The sequence below is a fragment of the Echinops telfairi genome, unplaced genomic scaffold (genome assembly GCF_000313985.2).
Source record: "Echinops telfairi isolate 266 unplaced genomic scaffold, ASM31398v2 ScPeMD7_2;HRSCAF=8, whole genome shotgun sequence".
Taxonomy (NCBI): domain Eukaryota; kingdom Metazoa; phylum Chordata; class Mammalia; order Afrosoricida; family Tenrecidae; genus Echinops; species Echinops telfairi.
In genome coordinates, this window is record NW_022103898.1 from 35,995,177 (window position 1) to 36,013,813 (window position 18,637).

Sequence of the window (18,637 nt, forward strand, 5' to 3'; positions counted from 1 at the left end):
GAAAACCCAAAACCAATTGTAAATTGTGTGAAGATGTGCACAGCAAACACTTTTCTATTCACCAATTCATACATATTTTGCTTCACACCATTGACTGCAATCCCAACAACATTAACATCATTTATCCCACTTCCTCCCTGCGTTTCCCATTTTTCCTCCTCTTTCTTACCCCCTGAATGTGGTACTTAGGTAAATGCTGCTCTTTTGATCTTAAAGTGTTGGTTAATCTAAGGATTGCAGTTTCTGGGTGTTATCATTCACATTTTATACCTCTCTATTATTTGGCTAAAAATTAAACCCTGGGGTGGCGATTTCTAGGGACGAATGGTGCCAAAGAGCCGAAGTTTCTGAGGTTCTACCAGGCTCCATCTGATTGGTCTGAGCGGTCTTTTTTTTTTTTTTTTTTTTTTAATGATTGTGGGTTTTATACCACATTTCCCTCTCATTTCTCTCCTGGACCGTCTAAAGCAGTCTCTTTCAGAGCAGTTGGTAGTAGTAGTTGGGTACAATCTTCTGATTTCAGATTCCCACACAACTGCTCTTGAGCTGATTCGGACTCAAAGTGACCCTAGAAAGGTTTCTGAGGCTGTAAATCTTTATGGAAGCAGACAGCCTCATTTTTCTTCTGGGGAGCTGCTGATGGGTTTGAACCCCTGATCCTTCAGTTAGTTAGCAGGCCAGTGTTTAGTCAACAGCAGACCTGGACCCCAGGGTAATGGAGGATAATGCGTACCCTATATATTCGTGTACAGGCCGAATTTTTCAGCATCTTTTTAATGCAGTTTTTGTGGTAAAATTAGGTGCCTTGGCTGATATTCAGGTCTGCTTCTACTCGAGTATATACGGTATGTGGCCCATTCATCCACTGGACTAATTATTTCCATGCATCTTTTTTTTTCCCCACTCTTTATGCTCCAGATGGCAAGAGACCAACGGTTACAGCTTAGATGAGTGCACATGAGCTTTTCAGACCCTCGTTGATGCCACTCACCAAAGTAGGATGTAGAACAATGTCTTTGTGACCGATCTTATGTCAGTTCAACTTGGTGTCACCCAAGACTGTGGTTCTGAGCCCCCTGGTGCCCAGAGACACACTTATTCAAGGTACTCTGTTATGGCTTAAAAACTTCCATTGATTCCCTTCCTATATCCTCTACTGTACACATGGAATATATTTGCAGCATTGGCAAATACCAATGTAGAAATAGCCTCTATCAAGCCCTTGGACATATATTTGAGTATAGTTCCCATAGGTATAGTTCCATGCTCCTTCCCTCACACCCCCAGGTGATCTTGTTACAATGTAGATTTGACTCAGGATCCCTGGGGTGAAAATGCAAATTATCAGCATGTAGTCAAACCTAGCCTTTTTGTTGGAAGCCCTGCTTGAGAAGGAAGACTTGTGCACAAAATCTGGGCCCTGGTGCCAGTTTCTATTTCTCCCAGGTGGAGATGTTACTAAAGACAGGGGCATGGGGAAAGAAGCACCGAAGGGCGAGGAGAAGAGTCGGCCATTAGCTGGGAGGAGCTACTTACAGGCTGTAGCTCAGTTCTGATGCCATGATATGCTTTAGGGCCCCCAGGTGTCTGGGCTTTATTTGCTTTTCTCTGGGAGACTAAGAAAAAGGTGTTGGTTGGCTGACCTACCAGGTGTACCCTGTGCTGAAATAGCCTGTTTCACCCAGAGGGACCTGGTTAGTTATTTTCCCTCTCTTGCTTATTCCATTGCACTTAAATGACCTTTCTGAAGAAGCAGCTACAAAGGTCATCTTAGCTTCAGTGCCAAGGGGTGGACCGCAGAAGGTGCTGCCCAGACTTGGCGTGGCTGGGGATTATGGGTTAGTTTTTCTGCAGTCAACTTGAACAGAGGGCCTTGAAAAGCTTGGCATTAGAACGCTCTCCTTTTTTCTGGCTTCTGCCTTCATTAAAAAATGAATGAAGCATGTTAGGCTTGTTTTCAATTATGTAACAAGTCCCCATTCATTACAATCTAAGGCCGTGATCCCAGCTGCATTTCAGTAACTTTGAAAGTACAGCTCTCTGCGTTGCAGTGTTGAGCATCAGTAGAGCCAGCCCGGGGGCATCCCAGGGAGGGTTTTATAACATGTGCATATGCAAGATTGAGAGCAGGCTCTTTCCCACTTGTGTTCAGGAAGCCCAGGGTGCAATCTCTTCTGAAGAATGGGGGACTGGGGAATAAAGGCGTTCCAGTCACATTGTGTGTTTCAAGGGAAGGGACCTGTCCAGTAGCCAGCGGGGATGGACCCTGGAATGGCCAAATGCACTGTCTCCTACCAGTGATTGTTCTTGAGGAGCACCATTTCCTTAGAAACACATAGGAAGCCATCTCTGATACCTCTGTCTGGTCCCTGCACATCCATCCTTAAACATAAAGGTGGGGATTTTTCACTTTTAAACTTTTTTTTTTTCCACTTTTAAACTTTTTCTGGAGAAAATGAAACCTTGCCTTCTCAGTTGCACATGGGCTTATGGGCTTTATTTGTTGGGGGTGGTGGTGGTGGTGGGGGATGATGTGGGGTTGCTGCACTGGCCTTGAGGTCCACTGCTCCTAGCCCTCAGGTAGAGCACTTCCAGGGAGTGCTTCTCATCTGCAGCCTGGCCCAGAGACTGAGTTCCAATCCAGGTTCAGGTCTTTACTAGCTTGGAAAACATATTGAAAAATAAGGCTGCACCTTATTTTATAATTTATAAAACTAAACTAGTATGGGTGTTTATTTCCTGAAATTGTTGTAAAGTGAATTTTATTCATGAACGTGGCACACAGGAAGCATCTTATTAATATGAATGAATGGCTTTGTGAAGGTTCAAATATTATGCATCATGTAAAAAGTAGAGATGTAGTTACACCATGTTTGTATACTTAATGTAAGTAGACATTCCGTAATTATCGTAGAAAGGGATATACTTTTCACAAATTGGTGGGAAAAATGGAATTAAAACATGATTCAATTTGTCTATGAATTTTTTTGAAGTTCATAGATATGCATATAGCTACAAAGATAATATATAATACAGTTGAAATTGATATTTTTGTTAAGTGATATTTTGAATATCCTGGAAAAATCCTTCTTTTCAAGGGGTCTTTTGAGACATCCTTTTAGAAAAATGAATGGTTTTGCTCTTTATTAGTTTTTTATTATAGGGTGTCCTAGCTGAACTCAACCTACCCTTCAGAATGCAGTGCTTTGAGGAGTGGGAAGCCGACAGCCTCCCCAGGCACTGTGCACATGTGTGGGCTGTCTGTGGGGAAAGAGTAGGGGAGGATCCTGATGAGGGGAAAGAGGGATGGAGAGAGTAAGAGGAGGAGGAGAGAGAGGGCATGGGAATGACAGACTGCCCTCCCCCTTTGCTGGCCTGAAGATCTGGTGTGAAGCCTAAGGGAGAGAACTTCAGGGCTTCCACGAGAGACTTCAGTCACAGGAGCCAAAGGCACAGTGTGACTCAGGGTTGCTAATTTTCTGTCACAACCACAGGGTACTGGGCCACTCGGCCCTGGATGGGGGAGCACATGGGGGAGCAGCAGCCACCCACAGAGTGAGGAACCAAAGGACAGGAGATCACAATGGAAAAGATCACTAGCTTGCGTGAGACATGGGATCCCTCAAAGTGATTGAGGGAGGTTTTTAGGCATCAGCCTTGCCACACTGAGCCTGGGAGAAAAGACCTTTGTGACCTTGGGAATTCATGCTGTTAGAACCCACTAAGGTTGGTGCTCAGCTATTAACAGGAACATTGGCAGTTCCTGCCTATCCAGTGGCCCTGCAAGACAAAGCCTGGGCCATCTACTCCCATAAAGCACACAGCTCCGGAAATCCCGTGGGGCACGTCTACCCCACCACACAGTGTAGCTGAGTCGAAAAGCCACCCGGTGGCATCCAACAAGAGCACACTACCGCTAGCAACATTTAAGATGCCTTCTTTCATGCTAGATTTTTGAAATCTGGGGTTGATAAAAGCAGATTCTGCTTACTTTTACTTAGGCTGATAATATCAGCAATTACACACACTGATTCAATCTATATTATTTTTTAGGCTAAATTGAAGAGTGTTGAAGAGGAGAAATAAAGTCTTAGAAATACACACTGATTATAAAATCGACATAAATATCAGAAACATTAAAATGGGAAAAGGTTGCATTTTAGCTTTAAGAAAATAAATATATTATGAATCATGAGGAACAATGTTTAACTGAATTGCAAAATTGGGTACCCTAGGAGGCCTAATTCTTTCTCTTCTAATGACCCCATGGACCTTGGATGACAATGGCAAGCTTCTTGACCGACAGCGGAAGGTTTGGAGAATTGGAACGAGTAAGTATGGTGATGGCAATCATAATGATTACTGTACAGAAGAGGGAGCTCTAGTGGCACAGTGGTCAAGCTCTCAGTTGCTAGGGGAAAATTTGAGTCCACCAGCCACTCCACCGAAGAAAAGAATTCGTGATCTGCCACTATCAGGATTGCAGTCTAGAAAACCCTAGCCTACGAATTGACTGGAGCACACTGTAACCGCCATGTAGAGTAATGCTGATACCAAGATGCTGTACCAGATGCTTGTCTGGGTTACTTCCTATTCTTCCTATAACCTGGACATATCGATGTTATCAACTTCATTTTACAGATGAAGAGACTAAGGTAGAGGAGTATACATAGCTTGCAGACAGTTCATACATTACTGGCTAATGAAGATGAGCTTTGAAATACATTATATGTGACTCTCCCGGGGCCTATGCTTCAATGCTGGGGAAGATGAAATGATTAAGTCTGAAGCAAAGAGGTATTGAATGGAGTGGGGAGTGGGCAAAGGGAAGGAGGCCTCACTGTGGTGTTGTAAAGGGGACAACCCAACAGAGGAAAAGCTTCTGATGTGGATGCTCAGGGCTAAGCACTTTGAATGGATTGTCTTGTTTAATTCCTACCCTAGCCCTTAAAAGTTGTAACTATTCCCATTACACAGGCTGGAAAATGAGGCTCAAAGAGGGCGTTATTGAATTGGTTAGTTAAACTTGGGGTTCTCTCCAAGTTCTATGTTCATGAGCCGTAAACTGCGCTGTGACAAATATGGCCTGAGCTTCCCTGATATCTTGGACATTTCTTTCAGACTCTATTTCTTCTCCAACCCCCCATCACATAACTGACTGTATCAAGCCATGGCGTTGTTTATGAGCACACAAGGAAGAGGCCGCAGGGTGGCAGTATAACATTATGCAGCTCAAACAAGGAGGGTGTGGGTGTGGGGGGTGCAACGGGAACCTTGCATTGTCCAAGCTGCATTAGCCAGGTTAGGCCTGAAGCTCAGACAGACAAACTGTTGAATGGGAGACTAGCTTTACAGGTTCATTTTGTTCTATGTACAGCCAAGAGTTAAACCTGATGAGAAAGGACTCCTCAGCTGAAAACAATGGGGCTCCCAATGCTACAGGAAGGCAGAAACTATGTGGACCTCCCAAATCTCAAAGAAATGCCAATTATTGAAACATATTTTGCATCCTGGCCCTCCACTCGCTATTTAATTTCAGTGTTTATGGAGTTTGTAGTTTGTTAAGTACAGACGTGGTAGAAAGAGAAAGGATAACCACGTGAGACAAAGAGAGCAAGACTAGATGAATGGCCACAGGTTCAGGGAGCTTCTTGGTTCCTTTTCCATCCGTGTGATATGAACCACAACATGGGGAGTCACGGTGCGTAAGGGGTAGAGCTCTTGCCTTCTGTGAAGGAGACTGGGGTTTGTTTCCTGGCCAATGGACCTGAAGCACAGCCACCACCTGCTTGCCAGTGAAGGCTGGAGTGCTGCTCTGGTGCACAGCATAGGTTTCAGCTGTGCTTTCGGAATAAGCCAGGCAAGGAAGAAAGGCCAGGTGACTCACTTCCAAGAATCAGTGAATGAAAACCCTATGGATCACAATGATCTAAACAATCCCCAGCTTCTCAGAGGGATGGCATCGGCCCAGGCCGCGTTTCATTGGCCTCTGCGTGCACTTAAGGAGTCTCGGTGGTGGTTTGAAACCACCAGCTGCTTCTTGAGAGCCAGTCCTTTGTGTGATGGTTGGGTTTGTGTCAGCTTGGCTAGGCCAGGCTTTTCAGTAATGTGGTCCTCGAGACCACTCCCATCATGTAAACAATTCCCTCATGAGCTCTGTTCTGGTCGGCACAGCAGTTGTAAGAGGGAGAGGGAGCAGTACGGCCTTCTTGCTGAGGTCCCAATTGACGAGCAACTGAAAGGCAGTTTCCTTGGGTGTAGCCCTGCCTGTATTGAAGCAGGCTCTGTCAAGAAACTGCCCTTCATTTCTGTGAGTGTGGAGACTGCACATGTCCCTTCCACCTCCAGTTCTTTGGACTTGAGCCAATGGCCCAGCTAGCAATGACCAGCCATGTTGCCTGTCAACCTTGGGTTCATTCGGCTCTGCAGCCACAAGCCTGCTGACTTTGGAATCATTTACGTCTACCTTCACCAGCCTGTGGTCTTTCTACTTCCCGGTTCATGGGTCCCGACAGCCAGGTGAGTCAGGAAGAGCTTGCAACTTAACATTTGACTGAAAAACACAAACTGGACTAGACTTATCAGCTTCTTCAACTGTGTGAGTTCCCTTCTTGATATATATTTCTTTGCATAGAGATAAACATCACTGGTTTCGCTTCTTTAGAGAACCACCTAACACACTTCGCTCTCTCATTTTTTAAAAAATGGGGGATATTATAGTAGCTTTGTTTTATAGGCTAAGGATCCTTGGTGGTGCGGTATAGTTAGCAGTGATCTACTAACCACAAGGTCATCAATTCAAAACCACCAATCCAGTCTGCAGGAGAACGATGCAGCCGTCTACTCCCATAAAGATTTAGAGTCACAGAAACCCTTTGTAGGGTGGCCATGAGTCAGACTTATGAACTCAATGGCAGTAGGGTCTTTTGGTTTTACTTTGTTAAGCTTATAAATTGATATATGGTATATGCAACCCAAATCTACCTTATATAAAATACTGTCATATATAAGGAGGACTTGTAGCACTTGCTGATGAAGTTCAAGAATTGCAGTCTCTAGTGTAGATTACAACTTATTATAAAGAAAACAAGAATCCTCATGCCTGGACCAATAAGAAACACCATAATAAGCAGAGAAAAGATGAAAGTTATCAAGCTTTTCATCTTGCTTGGAGTCACCATCAATTCTCATGGAAAGAGCGATCCAAAGAGCAAATGGGTTTTGCCCTGGCCAAATATGCTGCACTTTAAAGACCTCTTTAAAGCATTGAAAAGCAAGCATACTATGTTGAGAACTCAGGGGCGCCTGACCTAAGCCAGGGCATTTTTCAATTGCTTCAAATGCACGTGAAAGTTGAACAACAAATAAAGGAGACCGCAGAAGAACGAATGCATTTGAATTACGGTGCTGGCAAAAAATACGGAACGTGCCCCGGACTGCCACATGGAGCAAGTGGGTCTGTCTTGAAAGAAGTACAGGCAGAATGCTCCCTAGAGGCAAGGATGGCGAGACTGCGCCTCATATACTTTGGACATGTTTTTAGGAAACACCAGTCCCTGGAGAAGGACATCCTGATGAGTAAAGTGGAGGACCAGTGAAAGAGAGGAAGGCGCTTCACAGGATGGCTTGGCCCCGTGGCTGCCACAAGGGGCGGAACCATCAGAACTGTGAGGAGGGCAATGCAGGACTGGCCAGGGTTTCCTTCCGCTGTCTAGAGATAGGGTTGCCAGGCATGGGAGCCAATGGGACTGCAACTGAGCGAGAACAGACGATGAAAATGCAGGCAAAGTGGCTGGTATACAGCAAGTACTAGATTAATACTGGTACTTGTCAGTAAGTTTGCCCATTACAACCACAATAGCACTTTAATCAGGCCAAAAATCCAGCCACAACTGTGTCTATTTGAAATTACTCGGGAGAAAAAGTCAAATCTTACTCAAGTTAAATGGCATCTTACATCATTTTAGGGCATGCGGGCTGGGAAGCTTCTCTCTGGGTTATGGTGCTGATTTTGAGCTACGTTAATCCCCCTTTCATCTCACACTATACTTTGGGGAAGAAGTGGAAGCCAACAGTTGTTATGTGTGAGCTTATTAGTGCAGCCGCTGTGCCAATCCATTCTTTCTACAGACTCTACCAACTACAAAGTCTTTCTCCAGGGTCGGGTTGCTCCTGATAATATGTCCACAGTATAGCCTTGCTTTTCCAGAGCAATGTGCTTGTTCCAAGACAGAGAAGCTGAGTTGTTAGCTGCTCTCCAATTGGCTCAGACTCATAGCAATCCTGTGGCCAAGAGAATAAAATCCTCCCCGATCCTGCATCATCCTCATAATCATTGCTGTGCTTGATCTTATTGTTACAATCACTATGTCAATCCATTCAATCAAGTCTTTGTATTTTTGCCGATCCTTTACTTTCCCAACCATGATGGTCCAAAGTACAGGAGTGAAAATCTCACTATCCTTTCTCCTAAGGAGCATTCTGTCTGTACTTCCTGCAGAGAGATGTATTGGTTCTTCCAGCAGTCAATGGGACTTGAAATGTTCTTCACCAACACCAGAATGGAGTCATCGATGCGTCTGCAGGCTTCCTGACTCAGCGTCCAGCTTTCACATGTACATGAGGCAATTGAAAAGACCATGACTTCAGTCAGGCCTCCCTTTGTGCTCAAAGTGACATCTCCACTCTTTGAAAAACTTTATAGAGGTCTCAGGCAGCAGACTGGCTCACTACAGCAACACACAAGCCACCCCAGTGCAACCAAGTGGCAAGTGTGTGGCGAGACACTAATTTAAACCCCTTTAGTTCTTATTCCTCATCTCTTATTATTTGAAGTCAGGCTGTTTTGTTCTCCTCCAACCATCCTTGTGGAGCTGAGAAAAGCTCCTTGACTAATATTATATGGAGTTCAAGGGTTTTCAAAAGCTCACTAATCTCGTGTCAATTCTGACTCATTGCAACCCTCCAGGAAAGAGTAGAACTGCCCCTGAGGGATTTCAAAGCTGTGAATCTTTATGGGAATAGAAAGTCTCTTCTTTCTCCTGAGGTATGGCTGGTGGTTTTGAACTGCTGACCTGGCGGTGAGCAGCAGCCCAATGCACAACCTATTAAGTTACCAGAGCTCTTCCAGTGTAGTCCAAATCCAGTAGCGTAAGCATCATCTGGGAGCTTGCTGAGAATGGAAGTTGTTGAGCTCTACCCCGATGGATTGAATCAGAATCTCTGAGGGGGAGCCTGACAAGCTCCCCTCGAGGAGAGTCTGCTGCTCAAATCTCAGAAGCATCGACATCTAGAACCATTCCTTGATCTTTCTTCAAACATGGGTCACCTCTGCACCATGGGGGTGTTTGAGGTTAGTTTTCGAGAACCCAGCTACTGAGAGCAGATTCAGGCTGCTGCTTTCCCTCATCTTGTCTGTGTTTTGTCATTATCTCTACATTCTGGGTGCCCCGGCCCCACCGCCACCTCCAGAGGAAAAGATTAGGAATTCTTGACACAAAACCCAGCTCTTTGTCTACCTGTAAATACAAAAATGGATGAGGGGGCTTCAAGAAGCTCAGGTAAAAAGTCTATTATCTTTTAATTCCAGTTTCCCAGCAACGTTTTGGAAGCTCCCTCGTATCTGACTGTTTCCCCCTATTGTTCATGATTGCAAACGGAGAAGCTGAAAACAGCGATCCTTTAAATAATTCATAGTAATCATGGCATTTTCATTCTGTAATGACTGTTTTGTTTTTTCACCAGGAAAAAAGTAAAGCAGTTTATCTTCATTTTCTTTTATCCAGAAGCTGAAAATTGAGAATGACTTGCAGATCCTGCATGCATATATGACAACAATTATGGCTGCTTTGAGTATCATAATAATCTGAATACTAATGGCACAACTAATATATTAAATAAAGCAAATGCAGTCATATAATTAGTAGATTATAGGCACCTCATCTACATTTCATTATTCAATTGTTACTTTTTTTTAATATGTTATACAGGAGGGCTTCAAAAATTCTCAGAAAATGAAATGAAAGGATAATGGAATTAAAAAATTTTTTTTTCAGTTTTTTGATAATGGAATTTTTATATGAGCTTTTGGAAGCCCCTTCACATTGTTCTTGCTTTGAAAACAGGGGACTGGGATGAAGAAGGGCTATACCTTCATTAGTGCGCTCCATGTCCTTCTAAACAGAATTTTTTCTTGCAAGAGCAATAGCAACAAGTCTATATTGGATTCTTCCTATGCACCAAGCACTATGATCGATGTGCTTGATGTCTTACATAACCAACAAAAAAAACAATAATTTTAAGAATAATAATAACAAAGAAAAAGAATAAGAAAAGAAAATATTTCCTTTGTACAGATAGAATCACAATTTTACAAAGGTGTAATAACTTGCCTATGTTATAATCTTAATAAATGGCAAGGTGGGATTCATATCTAGGTTGTTTTAATCCCAGAACACGTGTTCTCAGCTTGTGCAGACATGATCCTTGGGGACACTGCATCGGAACACGAAATCCTTTTAGAAAGGATTACTTGGAAGATGGGAATTTTCTCTTCCGGCTATTCTTTGTGCCAAGCCAGAAACAGCAGGCAAGAGCAGACGACGCACCACTCAACTTTTCCGAGTCTTGACCCTTTAACACAAGAGACTTTGCTATTATGAGATGGAGGAAGGAGCTACAGCTATTTATCACATGATTGGTGTTGTAGTCCTTGTGCATTGGGCTCATAGGAATCATGTAAAAAATAACCAAAGAATCCCCCTTCCTGCACCATCCTCACGATTGTTATGTTGGCACCCATAGTTGAAATTACTGGGTTAATCCATCTCACTGAAAGTCTTCCTCTTTTTCTCTAATGCTCTGTTGTCAGCCAGACTTGTGGGTCCTTGTCCTACCTTAGTAGCCAATTGAAATGAAACAGACACCATGTGCACAAAGAAACAGAAAGAGATTTTACTGTCTGGGCAGACAGAGCAGCATGGAGTCTCCTGAGTAAAATGTCACATGCTCCCCAAACTGGGCCACCTGTGTCCTTTGTCTCTTCCAGTTTCCTGGATTCTGGCTCCTTCCTGCCCCTTTCCATCACCTGACCATAATGGCGGTCCAGTTGGTGAATCATGTTTTGCCAATGTCCTCTAGAGCAGTGGTTCTCAACCTTCCTAATGCTGTGACCCTTTAATACAGTTCCTCATGTTGTGGTGACTCCTAACCATGAAATTATTCCATTGTAATTTTGCTACTGTTATGAATTGGGTGACCCAAAAGGGTCATTAGCTTCCCAAAGGAGTCGTGACCCACAGGTTGAGAGCCGCTGCTCTAGAGGAATCTCTTGTTTTAGAAATAAGCTCAGGTAAAATAGTGAGTCGGGTTATGTGGCTCTTGGGTCTGGGGTGAATTAAAGGATGCATGATGCATCTACTGCACATGCTCTTAAACCCAGCCCAACTGAGAGGACCCTGGGGCCATTCTTGCAGAAGGGTCTTGGGTTGGAAGGTTGCATAAGAAGATTTAGGTAATACAAGGGTGGGTCATAGAGTCCCAAGCAGGAGGTGAAGGTGAGGTGAGTCATAAAAAAAGGATATTGGTCTCAGGGTTTCAACTCTAATTTATCAAGCATGATGTCCTTTTCCAGGGTCTGGTCCCTCCTTTATTTTACCAAGCATGTTACGTTTCTCTTGTTTTGTTCAAACCACTGCTTCATGCTATCTTCATAGATTATGCATAAACACAATTAGGTATCATAGAGTCACATTTTTAAAAACGTTATTCCTCATTTGTTATGATCCACCAAGTCAAATGCATTTGCATAGTCAATAAAACATCTTTCTGGTATTTTCTTCTTTGAGCCAAGTTCATCTGAGATCAGCAATGACATTCCTTGTTCTACATCCTTTTCTGAATCTGGCCTGAATTTGTGGTAGCTCCCTGTTGTACTGCTACATACATCTTTGGATTATCTTTGGGTGAATTTTACTTACATATAATATTAATTATATTGTTGAATACTTTCTGTATTTTGGGGGGACATGTTTCTTTGGAACGGGCACAAACCTAGATCTCTTCCAGTTGATTGGCCAGGTAGCTGTCGTCCAATTTCTTGACACACATTAATGAACACTTCTAGTGCTGCATCTTTTTGTTGAAACATTTCTGACCTATTATGACTTTGCAGCCGCTGCAACGACATGAGTCAAGAGAAACCGCCAGCCTGATGCCTGATCCACAGATTTGAGACTTGACAGCCTCCACAACTGAGTGAGTCATTTCCTTGAAATAAGTAAATATATACACACACATATATATTACATATATATATGGATTATAGGTTTGAAGATCCAGCCTTAGTAAGTAATTATTGTGAAGTTTTCTCCACAACCCCAATCACATTGTGAGAGTATGGTCCTCACTACCCTCGAAATCATATCTCTTACCACTCTCACAATGTGATTGGAGATGTGGAGAAGGGTTAGTAATAACTACTGACTGTAAGAGGGGAGTAAGATAGAGTGAGAAATTTCCTCATTGTCATTGCCCACGGAAGAAACTCTGAGGACCTGACCTATGAAAGAAGGAATAACAAAGAATGAAGAAACATGGCAACTGATGACATTTAGGGGTGTGATGAGGGAGTGAAACATTTCACATAGGTTGGGGCAAGGTGGGAAGAGAACATAAAAAGTTACTTCAACATTAAGTTAAGTCCAGATTTAGTTAACCTAGGAAACTGAGTGAATGGGAAATGAGGGCAACAGTGGATAGAACACAAGTATCAGATCTATTATCTCCATTCCTCAGTCCCTAACAGGGACACCTTATCACCAGGGATCTGAAAATGCCAAGTGTGTTAGTCTTGGGTAGACTAGAGAAATAAATTCATAGACACTCATATGTGTATAAGAAAGAGTTTTATATAAAAGAACAGCTGTATATTGAGAAAACATCCAAGCCCAGTCCAGATCAAGTCTATAAATCCGATATTAGCCCATAGATCCGATACCCTTCTATAAAGTCCTATTCCGACTCACAAAACACATGTACTGATGCCAAATGCAGGAAAATCATAGTCCAGTGGGTGGGAAGTCTTGTGGATCCAGTGGTGGTGTAAGCATTTCAGCACTGACAGGGGTCTCCACCTGGTTCTTCCTGCTCAGGGCACTAGCATAATTCCATGTGCCTTGTCAGCTGCAATGCCTCCCAGGGAGTTACCTCCTTTACACCTCCAAATGAGGTCATCAAGCTATGACCTGATTGATAGGCTAGACTCCACCTCTTCACTTTGAATCCTCAAATTGATACCAGATTATGAAATTACCACACCAAGTGTGGGCTCAGTTTTTACAGCAGTAATGTTCTGTGAAATCTAGCACTCATATCACCTTTTATGCAAAACTTTGGCTAATTCTTTAAGTCCTCTCAACCAATTGACTTTGCTTGTCCTCTGTGTTAGTCTGGGTAGACTAGATCAAGTCGCAAATTGACACCAGATTATGTAAATACCACAGCCTCAAACTAGCAAGCCTACAACTTCTGGAAGAAAGACATAGGAAGAAGCAGATGGGTGTCTCGTGTTTCGAGGCAGAATTTCTGTCTCCGGGTTTCCACCCAATAAATAACTTGCCCAAGATAAATAAGCAGCAGGGCCAGGGCTCCAATACAGACTGGGATGTCTGAAACCCCTGTTCTTCCTGGAAGCCCTCCCTCGTACACTAGTTGTCCTGTCCTAAAACTCCCCCTTCAATGCTAAAAATCTTCTAGTCTGAAGAGCCGGTTATATATGTTCATGCTACCTTCCTTTCTTGGTCTTGTGTTGTCTTTACCATGTCACACAATTTGCTAAGACCATAGAAAATCAACATCTTTAAATGATTGGTTGGAGGGCCCCAAAATAAAAGATTGGTTTCTGGCTTAGAATATGCCTGATGTTTGCAGGCTTCCCACAGGGTAATTGGAACACTGAGGTTTGTAGTCATGATGATTGACCTGTAAAATGAAGAAAGCTACATTAAAGGAGGGGAGAAACAAATCCCCCAAACACTTGTGGGATGAATGACTTTCTTAAAATTGCAGCAAGTTTGTTTTATTCTGATCATGTCTGGATACTTCAATGAAATGCAGAATGACAAGAAGCATATATCCAGCCATTGAAGGAACCAAATTTGTTCAGTAACTTGTTATATTTTCTTATTAATAGATATTCTTTGTTAAAACACTGGCAGATTACAAAAAAATTGAACAGAAAGTATAGCGGGCTCATATTTACAGCACCCCCCACTCCTAATAGTCTCCTATTACTAACATCAGTCTGATAGACTTCTTATAATTTATGAGCTAAAATTGATACTATGTTATGAACTATAGACTATAGTTCAGGACTTCACTCTTTGGATTGCACGAGTCTATGGATTTGGGCAAATACATCACATCAGTGTCCACACTTACAGTCTTATATTGAACAGATTCACTGTCCCTGCATTCTATTTGCTTCTCTCTTCAACCTCCTCCTTTCTGGTAACCATGGATCTGTTCACTCTTTCTATAGTTTTACCTAGGATCCCTGGTTGGGCAGTGATCAAGTGGTTGACAGCTAGCACAAAGCTCAGCGGCTTGAATCTATTGCACAATAGATATGCTGTTCTGGCATCCATGAAGATTGCAGCCTTGAAAGCCTATGGGACAATTCCACTCTGTCCCATGAGGGCTACTATGAGTTTGAACTGACCCAAAGTCAAGGGGCCAACTTTTCCACAATGTCATTTAGTTTAGAATATGACAGTAGGTAACCTTTCTAGACTGGCTTCTTCTACTTAGTAATTTAAGGATTCTCTATGCCTTTTTGTGGTTTGATAGCTCATTTCATTTTTTAGCATTAAAAAAAATTATGGAGGGACCACAGTTTGTACAGTCATCTATTGAAAAACTCTTGCTTGCTTTACATTTTTGAAAATTATGAATAAAAATGCTTTAAACATTCATATGCAGGCTTTTACATATTTGTTAAGTTCTCTCAAGTTTCAGCTTGTTCTATTTTCCATATTTATATCCATCTACCTACACTCAAGGAATAAGGCATTATGCCTCCTTATGAACGCAGATTGCCCTTAGGTGTCCCTCCTGTCATCAATTCATTGAGAAATATTTACTGAAGTACTCCTGGGTATCAGGCCTTGTGATAAGGGTTGGAGCCGCACTAGCAAATATAGTAGAGATGATTTGCGTTACCATGAAACTTTTAGTCTAGAGATCTCAGAAATCAAGTGATCTTATACATGAAATAGTACCAGTTCATGGTAAGTGTTATATGGGAAACAACTAGGATGCTAGTATAGAAAAGAAGGGGATGAAAGTGCAGAAGCCATGTGTGCTGGGTGATGAAGGAGAGCCTCCCTGAGGAGGGGAATTTAAGTTGCTTCATGAAGTCAAAGACGGTGTCAGTTGTACAAGAGGAATGGACTCCATTCAGAGGGCTCTTGTATGACTTGGCCCCAGATCTGGGAGCGCCCTTGGCATGTGCTGGGTGTAGAAAGAATGCAGAAGTGCTGGTTTATGAAACCAGGTTGGGCTGAAACTGCCGGCTTGGTAGGAGGCTGGCGGGGAGGCGAGCACAATCACCTATGGGAAAGAGTACAATTGCTATGCAAGCAGAGGGAGGGAAAGTATTGTGATTCAAGGTCTTCAGAATTTTATCTAATGCCAACTAGCAATCCTGCACCCCTTTGTAGGAATATTAATTTGTGGGTTTGAAAAACCCTCAATTTTCATAGCTCTCTCTGTCTCCTCTCCCAGATGAGATTTTCTGGGTTCCAAAAGAGTTTTGGCATGATATTTGAGGTAGTTACTTTCTTGTGCCAACCTGGCTGATAAACACATATGGGGTTAATTGAAGGGCAGAGGGATAAATGCTTTGTCTTTCTAGTTCTCGGGTGTCTTGCTTTGGGATGGTCGGACAAGGGTGCTGGCGCCTTAGCCAGTTTTCTGCTTCAACTGGCAAGGCTCACTTCCTGCAAGACACGGCCATGGAGAAGCCACATGGACCTACCCCAATGCAGCCCTGGGTGCTGGAGCAGCCACGTGGAGACCCCTGCCAGCGCTGAGATGCTTACACGTTCACTGACTCGGCTTTTCTCCTGCAGTCGGCGTCATAGTGTGTGTTTTGTGAGATGGAGGCCATAGAGTACTGGCGATAGGACATATGGGCTAATGTTGAACTTGTGGGCTTGGGCAGCACTGGGTTGGGATGTTTTCTTGATGTGCACTTATCCTTTATATAAAACTCTCTCTTATACATATGAGTTTCTGTGGATTTGTTTCTCTAAAGTACCCAGACTAACACAGTATTCTAGAACAAACTATGAACAGTGCTTCCAGGAGTTAAACAACTGCAACAAGTGGCTTCAGGTCATCTCAAGCTTTGGCCACTCTAGATAGAGGCCATTTTCTATCTAACCCAGTTCAGATGGGGCTACGATTATACAACTTCAGGCTAAATTTATTCCTTTAATGCTATATAACAGTTTCTTATTTTTATTTGCTTAAGACCATTCAACAATGATTGTAGCAGTTCACTGACAGGGAACTACCAGGAGTTCGGGCCAGATTCAGAAGAGGACATGGAACAAGGGATATCACTGCTGATGTCAGATGGATCTTGGCTCAAAGTAGAGAATACCAGAAAGATATTTGTGTTTTATTGACTATGCAAAGGCATTCGACTGTGTGGACCATAATAAACTGTGGAAAACCTTGAGAAGAATGGGAATTCCAGCACATTTCATTGTGCTCATTTGTAACTTGTACATGAAAAACTGCATGGTTTAAAACCAGGAATGGTGTGTGTCAGAGTTGTATCCTCTCCCCAGACTTGTTCAATCTATATGCTGAGAAAATCATGAGAGAAGCTGGATTATATAAAGAAGAGTGTGGTATTGGGATTGGAGGAAGGCTTATTAACAATCTATGCAGATGACGCAACCTTGCTTACTGAAAGTGAGAAGGAATTAAAGCACTTGCTGATGACAATCAAGGATTGTAGCCTTCAGTGTAAGGAAGACCAAAATCCTCACAACTGTACCAATAGGCAACATCATGATAAATGGACAAAGGGTTGAAGTTGTGAAGGATTTTGTCTTACTTGGCTCCACAATCAACATTCATGGAAGCAATAGTCGAGATAAAAAAAAATGTATTGCATTAGGTAAATTTGTTGCACAAGACCTCTTTAGAGTACTGCATAGCGAGGATGGTACTTTGAGGACCCAGGTGCACCTGACCCAAAGTCATGGTATTCTCCATTGTCTCATATAAGTTGAACCTTGAATAAGGAAGACCATAGAAGATAGATGCATGTGAATTGTGGTGCTGGAGACGAATATTGACAGTACCATGGACTGCTGAAAGGACAAAGTGATCTGTCTTGGAAGAAGTAAGGGCAGACGTAGAGGCAAACATGGCAAGGCTTCATTTTACACACTATGGCCATATTGTCAGCGGTGACCAGCCCCTGGAGAAGGACAACACGTTTGGCGATGAAAAAGAGCAAGGCCCTCCGTGAAATGGACGGACAAAGTGACTGCGTCAACGGGCTCAGGCATAGGAACAATTGCAAAGATGACACGGGACACGGCAGTGTTTCTGTTGCATGTCGGTCACTATGGCACAGATCCGATTCCCTGGCATCTAGCAGCATCTTGTAACAGCTGCAGGTATTGATTCAAATAGATATTTAGGTAATTATTCTTATATAATTCACCTGCCCAATTAAGCCATGTTTCTCCACTCAAAAATTCACTGCAATCGAGTTGATTCCAACTCATAGAGACTCTATAGGACAAGTAGAACGGTCCCTGGAGTTTTCTGAGACTATAGCTCTTTACAGTAGTAGAAAATCTCATCTTCCTACCAAGGACCGACTGGTGGTTTCAAACTGCGTCTAGTAGCCCGATGTGTAAGGACTATACCACCAGGGCTCCTACTGAAATCCTGTTTAAATAAATTAATTTCCTATGTTATCAGATAATTCCTGTGTATCTTACCACATCATACAATGATGAAGTAGTTCTTTATATCTATCTAGGAAGTATAAAAACCTATCTCAAACGCTATTTCACTATATTTCATGAAATATCCCATTTCATGAAATTCAGTACACATTCTTGGACTAGTCAAATGAAGAGGCATGGTTTTGAAAGCCGATTCTGGGACTTGTGTATATACTTTTTACAGATTTAAATCAGACAAGTGAAAATCATTTAGAAGGAGAATGATGCACAAACCTGTCAGCATCTTTTTCATTAAGAAAGACCCCATAGGAGCTCTGACAGGCAGAACCAGCGTAGCACACATGTGACTGAACAGATCCCTCTCAGGCACGGTTCTCATTCAAAGGCAGTCGCTCTTGAATGGCCACCTGTGAAGACCAAACATCCACGCACGTAATAATAATCATTAACACTTACTGAGCTCTTGTTTTCAAGGAGCCTGGCCTTCATGATCATTATTATTTTTATTTTTTGTGGCTACTGTGGCCATCCAAAGGAGCACTAGTGGTATAGTGGGGTAGACATTGGGCTGCTCACTGGAAAGGTCAGGAGTTCAAACCCATGAGCTGATCTGAGGGAGAAAGATGAGGCTTTCTGTTCCA